General features: G+C 43.7%; 1 protein-coding gene across 8 annotated transcripts in view; it reads right to left on the bottom strand.

Annotated features, from left to right (window-relative positions):
* The window catches only part of SEMA6A (semaphorin 6A), a 116,336-nt gene extending 107,181 nt beyond the window's left edge, over nucleotides 1-9,155 (bottom strand). For 4 of the 8 annotated variants that reach the window (XM_021292549.2, XM_005506220.3, XM_021292551.2 and 1 more), the window contains exon 1: nucleotides 8,548-9,097. The gene's annotated coding sequence lies outside the window, so the exon portion shown is untranslated. Of the gene's footprint in view, nucleotides 1-6,633; nucleotides 6,894-8,547 lie in introns of those variants that run through there. The other 4 variants (XM_005506219.4, XM_021292550.2, XM_065045354.1 and 1 more) reach the window with 4 other exon arrangements.
* Between the last annotated feature and the right edge of the window lie 12,300 nt (nucleotides 9,156-21,455).

Genomic DNA, 21,455 nt, shown 5'->3' with positions numbered 1-21,455 from the left:
TAGAATTTGTACTCCTAAAGCTTATGACCTAAGATACTTTTCCACTGTAACAATTTTCTTATGCAATCACTGTCTCCTTTTCAAAGGGAACAAAAAAATGACCAGGGCCTATTATTTTATTTTATCAGACTGTCTATGTGCTTGATACATGCATTTCGTGAGTTTAAAAGGAAAAAGGTTGGTGTTAATTTAATGTCAAATATGCATATGCAACATAGTATGCAAAAAACAGACTTTAAAACAGAAACTTCCACACTATCAGAGTATAAAATTAGAAATACAGATTTTTCTGTGCACATCCACCAGCAAAGCAAGCTTTGCCATCTTTAAAATTAATGTGAAATTTCTGGACTTCAGTTTGTTCAGTGGTAGGGCTCCTGAGGGTGGATTACAAATAACAGGCACATGTTCTCAATCTGCTTGTTGATCTCACTTGAAAAATTGACAAGATTGTGTAGTAAAGTCCCAAGCTGAAGCTTTAAAACTCATCTTTGAATACAAGCTAACCATCTGAAAGTTAAAAAGTGGCTAATCTTCCAGATTAGTTCCAATTATACTGAATTCTTTAATCTAAACTGCATAGCTTTTAACATGATTCTTTGCTTGATGTGAATATTCAAGGCTTTTTTTTTTTGTGAACAGAAGATATGTATCAAGCTTATCTGTGCAAGAACCAAATTGCTTTATTAGAACTGAAGAGAAATCACTTAATACTGGAGACACTGTAAAGTGCAAAAGAAATGGGATTTAAATACCTGCTAAAACATGTAGTTTACTCCTGCTCACTAAGGAGTGAAGAAAATTTTTTCTCAATGCGAAAGGAAAAATGAGACCACGATTTGCTTAGTGAAAGATGTTTGTATTATTTTATATTACGCATAACTGACAAAATAATTAATATTCAGCACTACATTGACAAGTCAGTCTTCCAGCAACTTTCCTGTTAGATCTATTTACCACCTTACCATTTTTCTTATTTGTCAAAAAAGGTGTTTCTGACTGGTCACAGCTCCATATTTCTGAAAGTGTGCATGTTTTAATGCTGAATTTGTGAACAGATATTGAAACACTATTTTAAAAAAATACCACCAATGCCAATGTAGTGCAGAAAGAAGAATAGTTCTGTCTGAAAGAGTTTATTTCCCCCTTTTCTACTTTGTAATTCAAGCTGCTCTGCAGCTAACAAAAGGGTACTTGTTGTCATTTTATTAAATTTAAGGTAACAATAAACATTAACTCAGTCTCAAACATGATGTCATGCTGTATGTAGCTAGGTTAAAAGAGAATGTAAAACAAATTACCTGGATTGCTTAGGAAACCCTAAATGCCCTAATTTACCCAACCATTTATCAGCAGAACTAATGAAAAGCCTTTCTGGCTCTTGCAACGGGTAAAGGTAGCCATTAGTCTCTGAAGTGTACAATTTTACCAGCAAGACAAAACAAAAAGAAATCTTGGGAGTAAATATCAGCTGGATGTTCAAATAACAAGGTCCAGAGAGACATATCCAGAAGTTTCCTCTTTTAATCCAGCTCTGAATAATGTTGGATGCTGTTCCCTCCTCCTTCAGAGCTCTACTACTGCCAAAATAACTGCAAGGCTTGCAAGTCCGAGTATATCTCAAGCCTTTCCCAAGGCACCCCAACACTATCTGAGGCACTGAAACTATGGCAACCGAATAAGAAAGCAGCTTCCATGATTAATAGATGAAGATCCCAGCAACAGTGCCTAGCTAGGCCATAATTCAGGAATGCAGAAGGAATTAGCATAGAATCCATCTCAATCTACCAATAAAAAGTATATCAACAAAACAGATCTTTTTTCTGCTAAAAAAAAAAAAATATTCTATAGAACTATAAACTGTTCAAATTCTCATTAACATTTCAATGAACGGCTGCCTCAAGTGCAAGCAATGGATAAATGTTCATGAACAACAGGAAAAGAAGCAACACAGCATATTTCCCATCTGACTATCAAATCCATACGTAAGAATACTCAATATAGAGAACATCTGAATGAAGCTGAACAGGCAGCGATAAGAAAATAAAAATAATGTTTGCTGCAGTCAGGAATATATTTGGGCACAGTTTTTCCCATTGTGTTGAGGATTCATATAAGATAGTACTTTTTCCATCTGCTGAACTGGAACACCCAACCATATCTATTATATACGCTATATATTTTCATTACTAGAAGGCCCTGTAAGTCTGTCAGGGTCATTGCAAAATTGATGATGGTAAGGGATACCTTTTTTAAAGCGCATAATCAAACTTCCGCTATTATCTCCAGTAGAAACACTAGTATAATAGTCCTTATCCACTAGGCGGTCTCAGACTAAGGTGAAGGGGCATAATAAAAATATTCTTTATTTCATTCCACTTTCATAAACATTAAGTTTTCAATACAGGCAACTGGGTACAGAGATCACAAAAGCACGGGAATGCTTTTTTTGCCCGTATCTCACAAAGGGTATAACCCTGCGCTCAAGGCAAGGCTTTACCTGGGCAGGGTGAGGGAGAAGGAGCTGAAGGCTTCCCACTCCAAGGAAAGCACATCTGCCGCGATCTTGCACGATGTGCTGCAATTAGCTTTGGCACTGCATGAACATTGTAAAACTGCATTTCTGTAGAAAGTTCCTCACTAGCAATTTTGTCAGTAGCTAAAAAAAAAAAAAAAGAAACCCACCCTAAAATGGCACGGGGTAGTCCACGTTACTTGAATTTCAAGGACCTAGTATAAATACTCCATATAGAAATGCCTATTATTATTATTAACAATACTTTTAAGGAAAGGTCATCACTGAATGTAGAGAATTACCGTATGTCTTCACTCTAGAGATACAGCAACTGGCAGTTCTGTTAATAGCTGGTTTATCTACTTCATTTTACATCTCTATTTCAGCCATTAAAGAAACACTTTGGGGCTTGGGGGAAAATTCCTTTCATACAAAAATGACTCTGTATTCACATAGAGCATAGTACACTCCTCCTGTTGGCTGATAAATAACTACAGTTCTACACTGAGAAAGACTTCAAGAGGTTTTGCAGCGAATTACAGAAGAATTCATGTTGAGTTTTTCTTGTTTTATTCTCCCTTTTCTGAAAGCTGATTTTTTTAAAAAAACTGGTATCTGCTCCTTTTTCTGTATTAAACTATAGCTGGAGCTAAACTTTAGATTACACAGGACCTAAGTCTGGCAGCCTCATTTATATTCATCTGGTGTATGAAAGCTGAAAATATTATTATTTTATGGGGGGAGGCACACATATCTCATCCCCTTCCCTATTTCTAGTGGCCCCTCTGTTAAATGTTAGCAGCCTTTATAAATCTGAAGTGACAAAAACTGCAAATGCCCCTATGTCTGCCTTTCAGTGAACCCCTCCTAAGACTTGCAGAACACCATGGGGTTGTACGTGCATACCCGTTTTCTTATATTTTTTTTCTCCCTCAATTCTCATACCACATTTAATATTGAATCCTTTCCCATCTTCCAGCTGCTAAAATAGGATAGGCAAACAAGCAGCTTGAGAACTCCAGAAGACATGCAGGACGTGCAATGTGTATAATTATAACTCAGTAGGTGGCACTCTTCCCTTTAAATCCTAAAGCAGTGCCTTGGAGCTGTGTGTCCATACTTGCCATGTTGCAATCAAGACCCAAAACCAAAGCATTGTTCACCATGGACAATTAACAATCCCTTAACACTGTATAAACTTGAACATTCAGTTACTTCCATGGCCATAAGTAATGGGTTTAGCTGCCCCAAAAGACAGCACATAAAGAAAATAAAGACATGCAAACTCTGCTCTGTCACATTAGCACTTGAACTGGGGAAGTCCACTTCTGCCTTCAGAGACCCTACGCACACCTAAGCTGTTCCTCACTAACAAGACTAGTACAACAGGCCAAAAGTAAAAATATTCCTACAGAGGGTTGTCGTGGTCAGGCTCAGGCTCTCCCCCAACTGTTTGTTTCTGCCTTTGAACATTGTACGTGGTTGCTGCATGCTGTTGATCAGCAGCTGGACTCTGTGCTACTACTGACTGTATCTTACTGCCAAAACAATCTGCGTATGCCTCACCCATGTCTGAGTAATTCTGATACACAGAATTAAAGAGCATAAAATGCTCGGTCCGTAAAAAAGATTGATTATTCCTCTTATTTCTCTGTTGCCCTGTCAAGTCAAAGCTTGTCAGAATTTCTCAGACGCAATTTGCTCCACAACACGCAGACCTAAGTCTGACTTAACATTGAAGGTCAATCCAGAGAGAGTGTACTTGCGCCATACCTTCAGGTCGTCACCAAATATTGATTCCCAACAGAGAACAGTATTTTCAGATTTGGGCCTAAACATGAAAAAAGTCCCTATTTGAGTTACAATTCAGCAACTGCCTTTACTCTCAGAAAATTTCTCAGGCAAGCAAAGCTTTGTTGGGTGATTAAAGCTTACTTGCATCAATGAGACTTGGAACTATATAGGCTAAAGATTCACCTTCTTAACAGCTGAATAGTAGGAAGTAAAATACTGCAGTATCTGTATCGAATTAGGATAGCAAAAACTTCTGTTTTACTATGTTTCAACTTTTCTCTAGCATATGCCACATTTAATAGAGTTGAATGTTATTTTCCAGAATTTACCCTGTTATTTGTTTTCAGCATTCTTCTATAATGTATGGGAATCAGGTACCACACACAAAACATTTGTGTGGGTAGTATAACAACGTGTTCTTGCAAACAAGTTTAATGCAATGCATGTATTAGCTCAGGTCAATTTAATCCTAAACCATTTTATGTCTCCCCTGCTGTAAACCATGTGAACTCCTTTCATGTGTATTTATGTATGGCTCTTCAAAACAAGATGACAAATTTCCCCTTCCCTTCACAAAACATGCACAAGCAAGTTCACAATCACCTACTTCCTTTTTAATGCAAACAGTTCTAGTCTGGATTTATCACAGGTCATTAATTTGATCTCTTTCCTTTTCCTTTTTTTTTCTTTTCAAAAATTCAATGAAGGCAACTCCTCATCCATAGCCCAACCTACCTCCTTCTTTAGTCTTAAACTCCAATAACTGTGATCCTCTGTTTACCAACATTAAGAGGGGACCATGGCTAATATTCACTCTCATCTTCAAGTAGCTAGAGATGTCACTTAGTTGTGTTTCTCACAGATGCTATCGCCCAATTATTTTTTGCTTCAAGTGGTATGAGTTCAGTTGATAAGGTTGGTTTTGCTATTCAGTAAGAATATACAGTTTTAATGTAGACATTGAAAATACATAGAAAATCTGTGACCATATGATTCATCTTCTCTGAAAGTATTCACCCATGCTTCAAGCATTTGATCCCTACTGCATGAAAAGCAAATGTTGCTAATATACTTTATAGTATTACTTACCATTTTAAAATTCTTCTAGCATTCAGACAGAAACCTCATCTGGGCATTTTTCTCCTGAACTAAACTTCCATGAAAGCCAGAGATTTTCTCCAGTGAAGAGTGGGGAAGGATGGATATCAGCATTTTCATGCATAGGAAATTGTTTAGCTTTAAAGAGAGTTAGTATAATCTCTCTTTGTCTTATACCTTATGAGAAACTATCATATTAAAGTGGATTTCTTTTAGAAAAAAAATTATATCCTAGACAGTGAAATGCCTTGACAACTGTTTCTTTTTTAAGAGTAACAAGCCTTCCCCACCTCACTGAAGGTAGTATTTGCTTACAGCCATGTATGAGGCAATTCCATAAAAAAGGGGGTTGCTGGAACAGACCCAAATTGCCTCACAATACATTAAAAAAAAACCAAACCAACCCCAAAACAAACACGCAAAAAACAAACCAGCCAGAAGTTAACCAGAAGAAGATAATTTTACTTTTCTGGTCTGAAAACAAATGGCAAAGGAAGCCCTGAACATGATAACAGCTGCATAAATCATACTCCAAGAGAAATCCCACAGACTCCTCAAAATCTCCATGAGTTCTGAGATTAAAAGAGCCTGACTCTGCTGGACTTTCTCACGTTGATGCCAAAGGATTTACCTGCCAAGTAGAGGTTACTTGCATGAGAATGGCTCACTGGATGACACTTACATTAAATGAATGCAAACAAAACCAGTCGCTGAACTAATTTTTGCAAAGACAGTGGGAAAATCACACCTCTAGCTACTATATTTGAGGTTAGCTTAATAATTAATATCTTTGCTGGATGATACTAAACAAAAGTTAGCAGAATCTATGTTAAATAATAAGCCATCACATGCAGCTCTGTGACAGAAAATGGTTGTGGAGATTCAGCTGTTCTTTATTTACAACACCTGCAAGCCGTGTGTGCTCCCTTGGAAGGCCAAGCATTCACCTTGTAGAGTCAGGAATTAGCGTATTTTACAATTTATCACAGAGCTGACTAAAGCCTTTATTTTTGCCGTTCTGTTAGTGAAATAATTTTCCGTCCGCGGCAGATAGAGATCCGCGCTGCACAGACGCTGACACAAACGCGCATGTTTACAAACTTCAAAAGCAGCAATTAGCTTGGGAGAGGAACAGGAGAACAAATTTCCCTCTGAACAAGCCGTCAAGGTTAGAAAAAGAGCCATTTGCTTAAGGAAAGCCCAGCAGTTACTGCCTTGCGACTCACCCTGGGAAGACCCCGGCAGGACAGAGGCGGCGGCCGTGGGCAAAAGGGCATCTCCGCTGGGACTGACCGGGCTCCAGCTTCAGCCCCGCTTCCCCCGCCAGCCCCGCACCGGCACGCCGGCCGGAGCCGCCCCGGGAAACGCCTCCCTCAGGGAGGAAGGAAGCAAGGAAGGGGTGGTGAGACGGTCGAGCCCTCGCAAGAAGCAGGTACTTTCTCGACGCCTGATGAAGGACACCCAAACTTTTCGCCGCCACCCCTACACCCCCCGGCGGCGGAGCGCGGGGCGGTGCTGACCCTCAGCCGGCCCCAGCGGCTGCCCGAGCTGTCGCCCCCAGCGCTTCGGCTCCGCACCCCCTGCACACTGCCGGCAGAACAGCCCGCGGGGCGTGCGGGCTCCCGCTCATGCGGGGCCGCAGCCAGGGCTCCTAATGCACCCTGCCCTCAGCTGGGAGTCTTCCCTGCCCGTGCATACCCGAGAACGCGGTATGCGTGTTTAAGGGGAATTCCCTCCACTCCTCAGCAACCTTTCTCCTCAGCAGCATCCTGTTCCCTGCTCAGCATCCCTCCCCACCTCAGCATCCCCAGCACGAAGGCACACCGCTCCCGGCCCTGCCAGGCCTGCCCGCGCCCCATCGCCTGCTCCGGAGCTCCTCGGCGGCGTAGGGTCTGTGTAGGACGCCGCGCCGCCAGCCCGCAGCCCCTCTGGGAGGGCTAGCCGAACAGGAACTCCTTTGTGCCGGCCAGCCCTGTTATTCCTCCTTAGAAAAACTTTCTCTTTTCCGCCGTTTCGCCCGTCTCTCCCGGAACCGGAGGGAAAAGAGGGGCTGAAGGACTACAAGGACGAGAGCGCGGGGTGCAGAGGGAGAGGAGCTGGGTTCCCCCGCGTTGCTCCCCACCCACTGGGCCGCCCCGACGGGTCTCATCTCGCCCTAGCTCGGGCCGGGACCAGCCCGCCTGCCCACACGCACCAGCCGCGGAAAAGCGGCTGGCAGAGCCACCAGCCCCGTAGGGAGAAGCTGGCGGCGCCCAGCAAAAAGGGGCGGCGAGCAGCCGTGCCCCAGAGCCATCCTTGTCCCGGGACGATGAGAGAGCAGCTGGTACTCTCCCCCGTCGAGGCCGGACGGAGGGGAAGGGGGCCGCTGTCCGCGGGGAGCGGGCGGGGAGGGGAGCCCGCGGCCCAAGCCCACGATCGCGAACAAAGCCCGTGGCAGCCGAGGGGGCTGCACCACGAAATAAGTTTCCCCGGTTCTTGGCCCCTTCCCCCATAACGCAATCCCGGCCTTGAAATAAATAAATGAACACGGAAACCGCAACCCAACTACCCCGCGTGAAAGAGCGGAGACCGGGGGGTTACGCCTCTGCACGGAGCGCCCACATTGTCCCTGTAACAAAGACAACCCTCCCCCCACCCCGCCCAGCCCCACACGATCACCCATGGCCCCGGGGTGAGCGGGTGGCGGCCCCGGCCCCAGCGCCCCGGCGGCGTCCCGCGGCCGCCCAGTGCTCCGCGGCGCCCTGGCGGGCGCGACCCCCTGCCGCCGGCCCTCTGCAAGCAGGGCTCGGGGCCGGGAAGGCGGAGAGGAGCCCGAGCACGGCGCATGCAAGCCGTGCCAAGGGGCTAAGGAGGAAGGCTAGCACGTTAAGCAGTTGGAGGCGGTGGGTGGAAAAAAGAAGGAAAAAGAAAAGAAAGGCGAAGCCATGAGATGCCTGGAAAGTGGCAACGGCAAGCGCAGCGTGTGCACTTGCAGGCGGCTCTTCTCCCTAGGCGCTGCAAACGCTGTCGAGACAGCAGCAGCCAGCCTTCAGCCAAACACCATCCTTGGTCCTCCCGAGCCTGCCGGGGCGACCCGGCAGTCTTGCTTTCCGAGCAACCCCAAAACATTAAGTAGGGATACGGACGGGGGAGTACTGTACCTTTTCGGTGCATGTATCTAGGCAGCTAGAGGACAGAACTAGCTGATGTAGTGTCCCATTTAGTAATCCATTTAAGGGGATCTCTCTGGGAAACTGGAGCCACTCTCTCCTTTGCAATCCTTTGTCATTACTACATGTGTGCTTCCCGGGGGATGGAATATTTAATATTTCTACTTTCTGAATTGCAAATGCAATTTGTTCATTTCCAATAATGGGAGAAAAGAGGGAACAGGGAGAAGGAAAAAAAAAAAAAAAGGCGTTAGCAACTCCTTTCCAGAACCAAATTCCACTACGGTTCCACTCCAGTAAGTCCCCTTCAGTCGCGCTTCGGAAGGTAAGTCATTTCGGGGTCTCCTTCTGCTCCCTCTCTACCAAAAGTGCTCCCGGTGTGACGGCTGCTTCAGGAAAACTCCTAGGTTGGAGGCACTCGCCGTGCCACGGCAGGAAAGCGCAGTCGCTCCTTGCCCCGGGCTGCCGGGCATTGGACTGTGCGCGGCGAGGACGGTGGAGCCGCTGCTGGCCGCCGCTGCCCTGCGTCCCCTCGGCGCCCGCCGCCGCCTCCCTGCCCCTGGGACGCGGCTCCTCCGGCGGAGGCGGAGACAAAGCCCGGACTGGACCCCGGCGGGCGGGCGGACGGGCACGCCCCGTTCCCCGCCCCTCTTCTCGCCCCGCCCGCCCCGCCGGGCGGGGCACGTGGCCGGCAACCCCGCCCCGCCGGGCGGTGTTTCGGAGGGGGCTGTGCTGGGGCCGGGGGCGGTGCCTGGCGCCGTGCGTGGATTGCCCACCCCGGGTGAGGGCGGTGGCGCTGAGGCGCCGCGGCGGGCGGGGCTGGGCTGGGCTGCTCGTTCCCGTGCTCTTTACGGGAGACACTCGTCTCCCGCCGGCGCGGGGCTAATGCGGTGCGTTATCGGGCTAATGTCGACCAGGTGCCCGCGGCCCCCGCTAGTCCCTCCTGAGCTTCCACCGCCTCCGAGCATCACGGTCGTTCCACGCCCACGGGGCGCGCGAAGACGCCCACGAGCGGCCTGGACCGCCCGCGGGGCACGGTGCCGGGCAGCCGCCCGCAGCCCCCCGGGGCATGTGCGGCTCCTCCGCGGCCAGCGGGCGCGGCAGCAGGGGCCGCTGCGGAGCCCGGGCCGGCGGCGGGGCCCCGAGTACGCTGCCGCTTGGCAGACGGCCCCGGGCCGTATCCCACAGGCGCATCCTCGGGGGACCGGGGACTGGGGTCGCAGCTGCGGGCTGGTGCAGATCTTGACCGTCCGCTTGTTTTCTTTTCCTCCCTTCCTCCGCTCAAATCGTGCCTCACTGGTCCCTCGCTGCGCTAAGCCCTGTCTCGGAGCTTCCCCAGCCAGGGCCAGGAGCAAGAGGCGTTAATACGCTAATTCCCCTTTACTCCGCACCGCACCGAGATCCCCCAGCCGCCGATAAGCCCGCCCGTTCCGGTCCCGGTGCGGCGGGGCGATAGGGGGCTGTGCCGGGCACCGCTCCCCACCCGCCGCACGCGGGTCCATCCCGGCTCCCGCGCCTCCCCAAGCCCCGCCGCGGCCCCGGGACAGCGGCCCCGGGAGCGGGAGCTGCTGCGGGACCGCCGGGATCGCAGACCCCAGTACGACCTGGAGGCGCGCAGACGCTGCCCACGGGCGCGGCCGCCGTGTGGTCCGACCCGCCTGCCCGTGGGGCGCCCCCCGCGTCCCGCTGACCTCTCGGAGCATCGGGGGTCGTACAGGAAAGCTGCGGGAGAGGACCACGATATGAACCCGACAAAACAGCCCCAGGCCGGCGAGCTGAAAATCCGCGTGCACGTTGCTTCGACGGCGGCAAGCACTCAAGAGTTTTAGCCGTGATTTCCACCCTCTAGGTCTCGCCGTAGTAACACTGCAAACAGAGCGTCTAGTTATTTCAGTGCGACGGTATCTAGTTTCCAGAGGATTCATTTAACATGTGCAATTGCTTTAACATGGTTTATACTTTTTTTTTTTTTTTCCAAACCAGATAAGTGAAAGGACAGACTGCAGATAGGGGAATTTCTGTCGGACCACGAAGTGTGGCATTAAAATGAAAATAATTACTTGTTTATGACAGCTGGTTTTTTGCCTTTTATTTTCAGTAATGAAAGGAGTCTCAAAAATTGATTTTGGTTCGGTATTTGATTTGGGATCTAAAATTACACACACATCCATTCAATTTCTAGTTGTTAGATTATAAGGGAAGACATTCATCTGTATCAAGGAAAAGTTTCTTCTTTCCTTTCAGTCAGTTTAAACCGAATGTATACTTAGGATAATTTTCTAGCTAAAGGAAATGAGACTTAATATGTATTTTCTTTCTTTCCCTGAAAATCTAAAACAGAAGCGACCTCTGCACCAAACAGAATAATTGCTGGGGACAGATACATTTTAATGAAACAAACTTACCCTGGATCTGAAAGCAATTAGAGAAACTGAACTGGTGCAAATAACTTCTGGGTACGCAAGCGTGTGTCAGGGAGGTAAACCAGATGAATGTACCTTGATTTGCAAACCGGGTTTCCACAGAAAGGCCCCCGATCATCTCATGATACTTCTTCCTCTGTCAGGAAACAAGAACCAAGAGTGAACACAGTCAGGATTTGCGGAAAATACCATTCAACAATACCAAAGGCTGACATTCAATTATTTCATTATACTCAATCACTGCATACATTTTGAGGTGTTCAAAACTTCCACTGACTTTGTTGTGGGTTTGAACTGTAAGCAGATCTAGATTGAGCCCTTACTGTGTGCTTCATATACTCAAGAAATATTTCCACAATACTGAATGGTTTATTTTACACTTGCTTTTCTTCATTAATCAAAAAGGTCTCTCTGACAGAGAAAATTTTTTCACCCTATATTTAAGGTTTTGAAAAATACAGACCAGATTTTTATGTTATGAAAATTCTGCAAGAAACAGAAAGCACTAAAAAATCCTGTTTTCCAGACAGTGGTAGTAGCTATGGCATCAGTTACTAGAAACTTTACATTCAGTTTCTTTTACAAAATTATTTTCCATTCATCCACTTTTTTCCCCTGTCTTTAATTTCCAAGCCTGCACTGCCTGATTTCTTCACTTAAATCAGACAGTTTAGCCCCTTTTCATCTGCCAAGACAAAAGTCAGCTTTTCTGTCCTTCATTCTTTTCACTGCTCCTTCTGCTCTTACCTTACTAGAATCAATCTGCAAAATTGGACATGTCTTCAGGACTTAAAAACCACCTTGTTTTCCTTTACCTGACTCCCTGTTCCCTTTCTCTCTCTGTACCAAATCCAGTAAACTATTCTTGTGTTTCCTCTCCCATCAAGTTATTTTAGGCTGTTTTTGTGGAACTTTAATATCAATCTCAATTCTCCATGCTGTCAGATTTTCTGAAAACAGAGACACAACCTTATTTGTTTTGCCCAGGCTAGTTAAAAACTGTGGGCTACTCACACTGACTTGGGGAGGGGAATTATTACCCTTACTGATGGGAAAAGACATATTTTTCAATGGCTGCTTTTTGGCAGCTGCAGAAGTACAGTGCAGTGGGTTTCCAGTCAGGAATACTTGGTGAGGTCTCCATGGAGCTGTGCATTTCAAAAGCTTTCTCTCAACATTTCACACAAGCCGCAAATAAGTTCTCCAACTCACTTCAACCCCACTTCAGAGTAGGTCTCTACCAAAAGTTTGACTTGAGTTGATATGAAAATGTTACCTCTACCTCTCCTTCCTAATCACATACAAAATATGTTGACTTGAAGTTTGTGGGACACCTGTCCTGTATGGGAAAAGGGCTCTTGGATCTCCCTCCCTAGCAGCAACTGACTCCTTCAGTTGGGTTGTGTGAAGTGTGATGCCATTTCGCGTGCTGAGCCTCACGCAATAGGTGTGTATATTGTCTAGTCCACCAGCTCCCCAGAGCCATGTGATCACAGAGGCAGCACCCCATTAGATAGAGTTCTAAGGAGCTGGGATGCTGCAGGGGTAACAATGGCACTGTGTTGTTGAGCACATCCCCACTCATCTTTCCATGTCATAATAACCTGTAAAATGCTCCCCAATTTCTGAATCAATTGTTATTGTTAGATTTAGTTCAGTTCATTCTTGCCCCTGTTTCAAAGGTTCAAAGTGCAGCAGAGTTTTATGTTGACTAGAAACAACTCACAAGAGTGGCAGAGCTGAGAATTTTGACAGCCGTCTGAGAAACACCAGGGGTCTTTTTGGTCCAGGAGGAAGTTGACGCCTGTAATCTTTGGAGTGCTTGTAATCCCTTTTCCCCCTCTCCCTTTCTGGCATTAGAAGAGGTGCCTTTACCTGTGGGGATATATCTCATCACAAATAAAAACAAAATGTTGAGTGCAAGACATCTTAATCTAACTGTAAATATTATTTTTGTCAAGACAACATTATTGAGTGCCTGGCAAAGTAATTACTCCTACACAGAGAAAAATAATATCTTTCTTTTAATCACTTCAGAGAAATTCACCAAACTCAGCTGTGCTCTGTAAAGGCGATTGAAAATGGGCAGGTTTACAGTCAGCAGGTAGCTAGTTTTGGGCACACTGCAGCTAAAGGAAGGAAGGCTCATAAAACCCAGCACAGACCCAATTCTCAGTCTCTTAACATGAAATGGCAATGGGTCTTTTGCCCAACTGACTCCTGCAGAGTCATCCTTATAGTTCAAAATTATGAGCACTAGACATTTTACAGACCACTGTAAGAGTGTAAAATGAGATTAGATTAAGAACAGGCAAACCATGAGTTTCCTCCATGGGTGTGATTTTTAATGGTTGGTGAATCACTGCAAAATTCCTTCTATAACTATGGACCTCACTAGAAATGTCACATTTTTTGGTTGCTAGATGGCATATATGGATTTTCTTTTTTACATCACTTTATTCAGACATCTTCCAAATGGATGCCCAGATGACTGTAGACTGACTCAGGGTGTGCTCAGTAGGGGCACCCAAAGTATTCAAAATCCAGGAAAGCGGTTCAAAATATTCACTAGAAATGCCAGAGACTCCATTTGTCTCTGATTGGGAACCCAAAGAGTGCCAGTTCTGTGCAGGTTGGTCTTTACAACTATGGAGGATTTTGGAAGGGAAGCAAGGCTGCGGAGCAGATGTTTTATGCAGCAGGCTGCCCTGGTCAGCCCTTGCTGTATTGTGCCAGAAAAATCAGCAGAAATTCATGTTGCGCTGCAAGCAACATTCACATGTCACTGTGTCATCTAGTTCCCAGAAGAGGAGAGTGTTACATGATGGTGAAATAAGCAGAGAATACTGTGGATAGCAGCTGGACCATATGGTGAAGGGAGTGGTTCCCCATTAAAAAACAAACCAACAGAGCATGGAAAGTGATGTAGAATTTAACAGTTCTTAAAATGAACAGAAATTTGCAGATATTCATTATCAAATTACTCTAAAAAGAGATGGGCCAGATCCTTTCCTGGTGCAAGTTAACAATCTTATTAATGTTAGTGCATCCATATCAATTTCACCTGCTGATGATCTGTTTTGTAAAATTTCACTAGGAAGAGGATGTATGTTAATTTTTAACTAGCCTTAGAGCTCCACAACAGGAATATAACTGATCTGTTGTGTTCCATAGACAGTTGTTTAAGTCATTAGAAACATTTTTTGCTGTTGAATTTGTCTGACTTTCTATAAAGGGAAGCTTACTGTCTTTGCACATTGTATGTTGATGATCTCACATTAGTCTTGTCTACTTAGAGTGTCTGAGAGGAGAATTAATCAGAAACTGTACAGAGAGCATCCGAAGAGAGTTTTCAGGGTTTCTTTCCCATCAGGGCGAAGACAGTACGCTCCTCAGTTACTTCACGGTAGTTTTGTTTCAAGTATTATGCTCTAAATTTTCAGTTCACTATTTCAGAAATTCCTTCCTCCTCAGCTTTTCCAGCATTGTGCTCAGATGTTGCATCCTTTTTGAGTACAGTGAGGAACTGAACAGAACAAAATATGTCTCTCAACTGCTGTTTTTCTCCATATGGTTAAGGTTTGACACTAACTACCGAGTTGTTTGAACAGCAGGCAAAGAGATGTAGAGAGACTTTCTGAAAACACGCAAAGTATATTTTGGTTGAAAATTAAGTCAAACTCATACATTGTTCTTGGGGTAAATACTCTCTTCTTGTCAGGACCCCGTAAAATCAGGGGCTTGATCAAGATCTTAAGGAAAACAGTGAGAATAGACTTATTTTGGCTTTGCCTGTGTTCTTGCAGTGGATAAGTATGGTCCAAAGCGAATCATTGTAGTGGCTCGCAATAAAACCAAGAACGCTTCAGATGTAAATGGGGAAACTAAGTGTAAAATTATCACAATTGGAAAGACAACACTGACAAGGTCAATATTATAATAAAATGTTTTAAATACACTTACAAAATCAAACTGAGAGCAAATCCAATTTTACATAATAAGTGATTAGTACAGTAAGTCAAAATCTTTGCTCTCAGTGTCCCTCCAGCTGAACTGAGCCCCTATCAGCATTCAGTAAGTGGAATTGCCAGGCGATACAATATTATCAAAGACAAACCTTAAATGGTTTCAGTATCTGAAAGAAAGAGGCTTCATTCCATCCTGCTCCCCAAAACACCTACTTTAATTCGTAACATTACATCTCATCCAGGTGACTATTTTTTAACCCTCAAAATGATGGCAGTGGGAAGAAAAACTGTTCTGCTACTGACAGATTAAAAAAAAAAACGGAGAAGAATAGAGGGGAAAAGAGCAGCCAGGACAAAATGGAAGAGATGGGGAGAAAGGTCCAGCTGTGAAAATTTGTGAAGCAGAGTGTGCAGTGGGAGGGAAGGAAAGCAGAGAGAAGTGATGGGGGAAGGAGGAAGGAACAAAGAGGACCAAAGAGAGAGGGAAGCCAATAGTCTCTATGTGAAGCAAAAGGCTAGTGAGATATAGTAAAGCAATGTAGGAAAAATGGGATTGGTTAAACCTTCACAGATGAGCAGCTAATGGAAAATTATCTTTGATCCTGTAAGACTGGTGAATTAAAACAAGAAGAAACAAGAGGCTCAGTTGCTCTAGGTTTACACTTCCTTTTAAACAATATGAATATTTTTACATAGTAAAGGAGAAATTAATGTCAAACATAGTATGGCCTGCTAAGATACGGAAGAGTGACTGAAAATCACTTGAAAGACATGACAAAATATTTGGGAAGAAGGAAGCACGTCCTGCTTTTGGCAAAGAAATTTCCATCAGTGTCAGCCACCTCCCTACAGAGCCTGATAGCTATTTGAACCTAATTCTGTGTAGAAAAAGTGACACAGGGTAGCCAGGAAACAACAGTGGACCAGGACATGGGTTAGATGGTGGATCACTCTAGAAAGGCAGTGTGGTGCCCAGCAGCTATCACCCCTGGCTGGGCTGGCTGGAGTTCTTGGTTCACACCTCTGAGCAAGACGAAAACAGGAGGTGAATAGGAGCACACCTCTCCCATCCTCCTGTGCACCTGCCCAAGAGCAAGTTAATGGCCTTTGTCTCTCATGGGGAAGAGCAGAAAATTATTCCTCTCCAAGGGAGGACATGGGATGAGCCATCAGTTTCCAGCAGTGTGGCTTCTATGGGATAATGTGGGGAACTGGCAGTGGGGAGCTGATGGAGTCCTTTCAGTGATTTTGAAGTATGCTTTATCTAGCAAAGATGTTATTCAGGAAAAAATGCTGAAATTTATGTTTTCCTTTGTCTGCTTGTCCATAATCCTTTTTCTAAGAGGAAAATGACAGGATGGCATTTCTAGCTCTAGTTCAATTAACTGGCACGGAAAGAGCCCTGTTTTCTTTTTTCTTTTTATTTTTTTCCCTTTTTTTTTTTTTTTTTTTTTTTCCTGTATTGCATTAGGTCAAGAAAAGTAGTAATAAGAATGCTGGAGACACAAATTCAGTACTTTAGATTTTTCCAGATAACTATCTGTACTCTGCCAATAGTACCTGTATTTAAAAGGGGTTTACTCCACAGGAAGATGCACTGGAGCTAGTTCAGGTAGCTGTGGAGTTAGATGTTTCCCACTGTGTGCAGAGGTGATAGCTTCTGGCCCATCTGAGGATGATGATGGCAACAGCATTACAGCCAGGTACAACCCCTCCCTCCCTCCCTGCGGGCTGGTTGTAGTCTGGAGTTTCCTGGTGATTATTACAGCTGAAAAACATTTGCTAATGGAGCTTGGACTATTACTAGGGAATGAGGGAAGAGGAGCAGAGACTTCCCGTGTTTGCTCATTCCTGGCAATCATTAGCTAGCTGATGCTCATGGGTGTGACTGTCCCAGGTAAATCACAGCCCAGACATTCCAGCCCTGCCCAAGTGAGTTTCAGTCACTACTGTGCCTGATAATAGTGCAGCAAAACTGAGAGGAAGTGAGGGAAAGCAATTTGGAAGATTTGTCACTGATTGAACAGGAAGGGCAAGAGACCGTGCAGAAACTGACTGCTAGAAGAAGCCGGTTTCGCTCTCTGTGAAAGGAGGGTTTGCATTGCTTGGAGACAGATTTGATTTCTGAGTCAAACCATTGTCCTTTCCTTAAGCCATCATACCAAACATAGTGTATTAGAGTGTGCTTACTATTGCATGTGTGGAAATTTAGTAGATAAAGGATACCTCATAGGTGCAGAAGTGTCAGGACTATGTATAAATAAAATGAAATGTAGAGGAAAACATCAACTTGCATGAAATAAACCACAGGTGTCCTCATTTATGTGCCATCAGTGATGAAACTCCCACTAGCTGAAAAATAAATTCATGTATTATTGCCCAGGGTATCTTTCATAGTATTATTCTTGGTGACTAACTTTATTTGGTCTGTCCTGGAGACAACATTATTCCTCACTTTTGGCAAGGACATCCTGTGGATGATGCTTGAATTGTACATTCAGTCCTGTGTGGAATATGCATTAGTCTACACAGAAAATCAGCAGAAAACATATGTGGATTTTACTTACATCCTATGTCAAAGACAAATAAAACTTGATTTAAGAGAATGAAGGTTTTGCTTGGGCCTATTGAAATCTTTATTTGCCTGTTCAGTTGAAGAAAAAAACTAAGTAAATTTATAAACGAGCTGTGTTTGATGTGGGCTGAAGTGCCTGGGGTAAATAAGTGGACTTACAGAAGTCTTTGGGAGCTTTGTCACTGACCTTCATGGGACCAGAACATCACCCGACATGCAAAATCTGTAACATTAACCAGTTTATAACCACACCTCCTAACTCTGTGAAAACAGAAAATTAAGAAGACTGTAACTGTAAAATGAAATAAATAAAATAAAATAGGCGTTAAACTGGAAAGTCTGCTTCAATTCTTGGTCTCACTGCAGTCAATGGCAAAACTGTAGCTGACCTCAGTGTGGTCAGATGCTGATTTTCAAGTCCAAATCCACATTGTAGCATGGTCTGTGTGTATGTCAGATAAGACATATATAAATCACCTTTTCACACATTCTACTTCATGCTCATGAAATGACTATACTATTCCTGCCTCTTGGGGACTGCTTTCATGGTGACTTCACCTGTAATGTTTGTTCTCAGAGCAAACACCAAGAGATAGGTGGTTTGGATTTTTTTTTTTTTTTTTTTTTTAAGTGGCATGTATGTTGTTTTTTGTTTTGGCCTGTCGAGGATTTAAAAATAAACAAGACTACTGCAAAAAGTGCTCCTTGGTTATCCTTAAATTTTCCAGTAGAGTTATAAAACATTATAAGTAGGGGGTTTGTAATGAAAGCTCTACCGTGACCTTAATGATGGTGGCTGATTTTAATATGCAGGTTGCTAAAATGTCTAGTTAATGAATGTCAGTAGGATTAGAAAATGATGAGGACACTTTTTAAGGCCTCCATGCTGTGATAGATTTCTGTCACTAGTAACAATGAAATGTGCACAGGAATCTATGGACACTGCCTCTTTCCTCCAAAAATCGGCACCGTCTCTTATTAATTAAATTGAATACAGAACAATATAAATCTCCCAGTGCTTATTCCACTTATTTCATACATACTAATGAGGATGAGCTTCTGAAGCTGGTGGTTGCGATCATTTATTCAGCAGTGGGAAAAACAACATCAAGATTCAGACCCCCTGCTGACTTTGCACACTGTTGTGCTAGATTTATATTGGCCTACTAATAAGTAACTGAATACATTAAACAAGGCGCTCGTCACTGCAAGGGTTACAAGGGACTCCTTGTTTTTCTTCCTTGTGTATTCTTTGGTGAGGAGATTAGGGGAGATGGGCCCTTTATGCAATTCTCTCCTCTTCTATTTCATCCACCAGTTCAAAGACCTCTTTTCCAAACAGAAACTATGCCAAAGCTCTCATCAATCATTAAAAGTCCCAGCAGTTACAAACTTGCTGATTTTGATGTGAAGTGCAACAGTCCTGCCTTTTTTTTCACATAAGAAAGTGAATCACACTATGTTTAGCAGTTCAAACTCTACATCACACAGTATGCATGATTAGTGAAGAGAGAAAATACAGGGCATTCAGCAGCCAAATAAATGTCCCTTTAGAGCTCCCCTTTGGGAGGAAATACAATGGAACAAGCAAGCTGGATATTTCAGTGCTGAATATCTGGCTGCAAAAAAATCCCCCAAAAACAAAACAACTCCCTTCCCCCCCAACAAACAAACAAACCAACCAAAAAACCCCCAACCAAACAAAAAAAAACCCCACAAAATAAAAACCCAATGAAACAAAACAAAACAACGGCCAAACAAACCAAACCAAAATGGAGGAGTCCTGTAGATCCACATTTAATTTTGAACTGATAGAACCCACTTCTTAACCTCCTTGGATTTAGGATGACAAAACAGTATGTGCTGTGCTACCAGACAAATGGCTGGTGTTACAAACCTAAAATACAACACCATTACCATGCTCTATAGCGAATGCCCTGTCTGTAAGTTTGGCAGGGAAGTGCTGAAAACAGTGCCGTATGGCAATGGGCAATATATGAGGACTTTTAAAATTCTGTGACTACCATATTTTCTCTGACCACTGTTTGTTAGATGAGAGGCAAAATGCACCAGCTATTTAGATCAGCAGACTGATCCCTTCTACAGATGAGTTTACAGTGTGACATGGGAAACTCAATTACCCTTATTAGCTCAGCTTGTATAACTGAACAGGTAATTAAGTAAGGGTGGCCATCTCTGAAAAGCCCCAGCTATGCTATTTGGCTGCACAAAAGAGTGGGAGGAGCTTTTAACATGTTTTACAAGCAAACTGGCAGAAAGAAGACAACAGTTTCTGAAGAACAGGTGGATGCAGATTTGTGCAAGTTTGGCTCCTATGTAACCATTGTCTGCAAACTAGCTAAACAATTCAGGTTTTTTTGATGGGTTGAAGAGAGGGTTCCATTACACAACTAATTGCCCTCAAGTTATGTGACTGGAAGAACAAGACTGAATGAATTCAGTGGCGAATGAGGAAAGTTTTAAAAATATTGGAAGTAAAATACAGTCTATTCCTTATTTTTACTGTGTGAGGCAATATATACGTGAAGCTTTTAAGAGAGAATGTGTTCCAGTTGAATTTTCACTGTGCATAAAAAATTCTGTTTTGTTTTGCTTTTTTTGGTTACTGAAGTTTCCATATCCAGAGCTAGAAAAGCGAGGCTATAAAATTCTCCAGAGATAATGAGAACAGGTGGAGGTTTTCTTTTTTTCTTTTGTATGTAATGAAGGAGATCTCAGTAAATTTACTTTTAATTTTTCTGTGCTTCTTCCTTGCTACATTTCCTTCCACCTGATAGCTTTTGCTGGTGACCTATTTTGTGAATTGAGCTACTCTTCCCTTTGAAGTTGTAATTTGTCTTGGAAGAACTACCTATGAAGCACTCTTTTATTGTTAGACTTGTATCAGGGTGGGGATTGTTTGTCACCTCTGAGCATGTGGGTAAATCACTAATAGTATCTTTTACTTTTGGAACTCTGTTTTACATTATAACTTTTTCCCTGAGAGGTGATGCTCTCGCACACACTTTCTTGTTTATAGAACTTAAGATTTCAACAACAGTGCTAAATGTAATTTATTTATAACATATAGCATGTCAAATACTAGTGTGTGTAAGTAGTAACTTTGAAGTAAGACAGCATATGGTAGAATTAGGTGAAATACAAACAACAGTAAAAAACGTTTTGCTGTACTGATAGGAGAAAGATGTAGTTTTTTTTACACAGAGTAGATCTTATCTCACTGAACCTACTTCCCTTATCTCATTGCTGTCCTTTTTTTTTTATTGCTACCTCTTAGAATCACAGGTTTTATGTGTGTTTAACTATATAAGGAGGCACTTGGTAATAAATGACTTCTCAAAACCATGACCTCTTTGTTCTGTCTTCAGCAGCGGTAGGACAAAGTTTTTTAATGCGTGAGTTATATACCCGTGTGAAAAGAAATAAACTCAAGAAACCTCTGCTACTTAAAGTATACGCACTGAATACAGAAACACAGCCTTAACATCTTTCAGTGCACCAAACCTTTGTTTGCAATCTTAAGAGTCAGTTTCCCCATGAATTCCATGGAAATATCTATGAGTGTATCGGCAAAGTGTGGCGCAGAAGGAAAGCAGTCAGCTGTATGCATGAGGCAGAGATGGAAGTTGCTATGGTGAGTCTATAAGAAGTTGTAGGAGCCTGAAGATCTTCTCTGGATGATATCCAGCCCTGGAATGGAAAATTTCCTGGCTGCAGTTTACAGCATTGAGAATCTAAAATTGTGGCAGATACTTAGTACTTCAAATGTCTGATTCCTAGACTTTTAGACCACATCTAAAATTACGCCACTGCATGCTGAAGATTATAATCCATCCTCTTTTAAAAGAAGGTCCGTTAAAACTACATATGTTATCATTAATTACTTATACTTGCAAGTCTTCTACATCTGTG

This window comes from Columba livia, chromosome Z (assembly GCF_036013475.1).
Source record: "Columba livia isolate bColLiv1 breed racing homer chromosome Z, bColLiv1.pat.W.v2, whole genome shotgun sequence".
NCBI classification, from domain to species: domain Eukaryota; kingdom Metazoa; phylum Chordata; class Aves; order Columbiformes; family Columbidae; genus Columba; species Columba livia.
The sequence above is the reverse complement of the archived record's forward strand: the minus strand, read 5'-3'. Positions and strand labels throughout refer to the sequence as shown.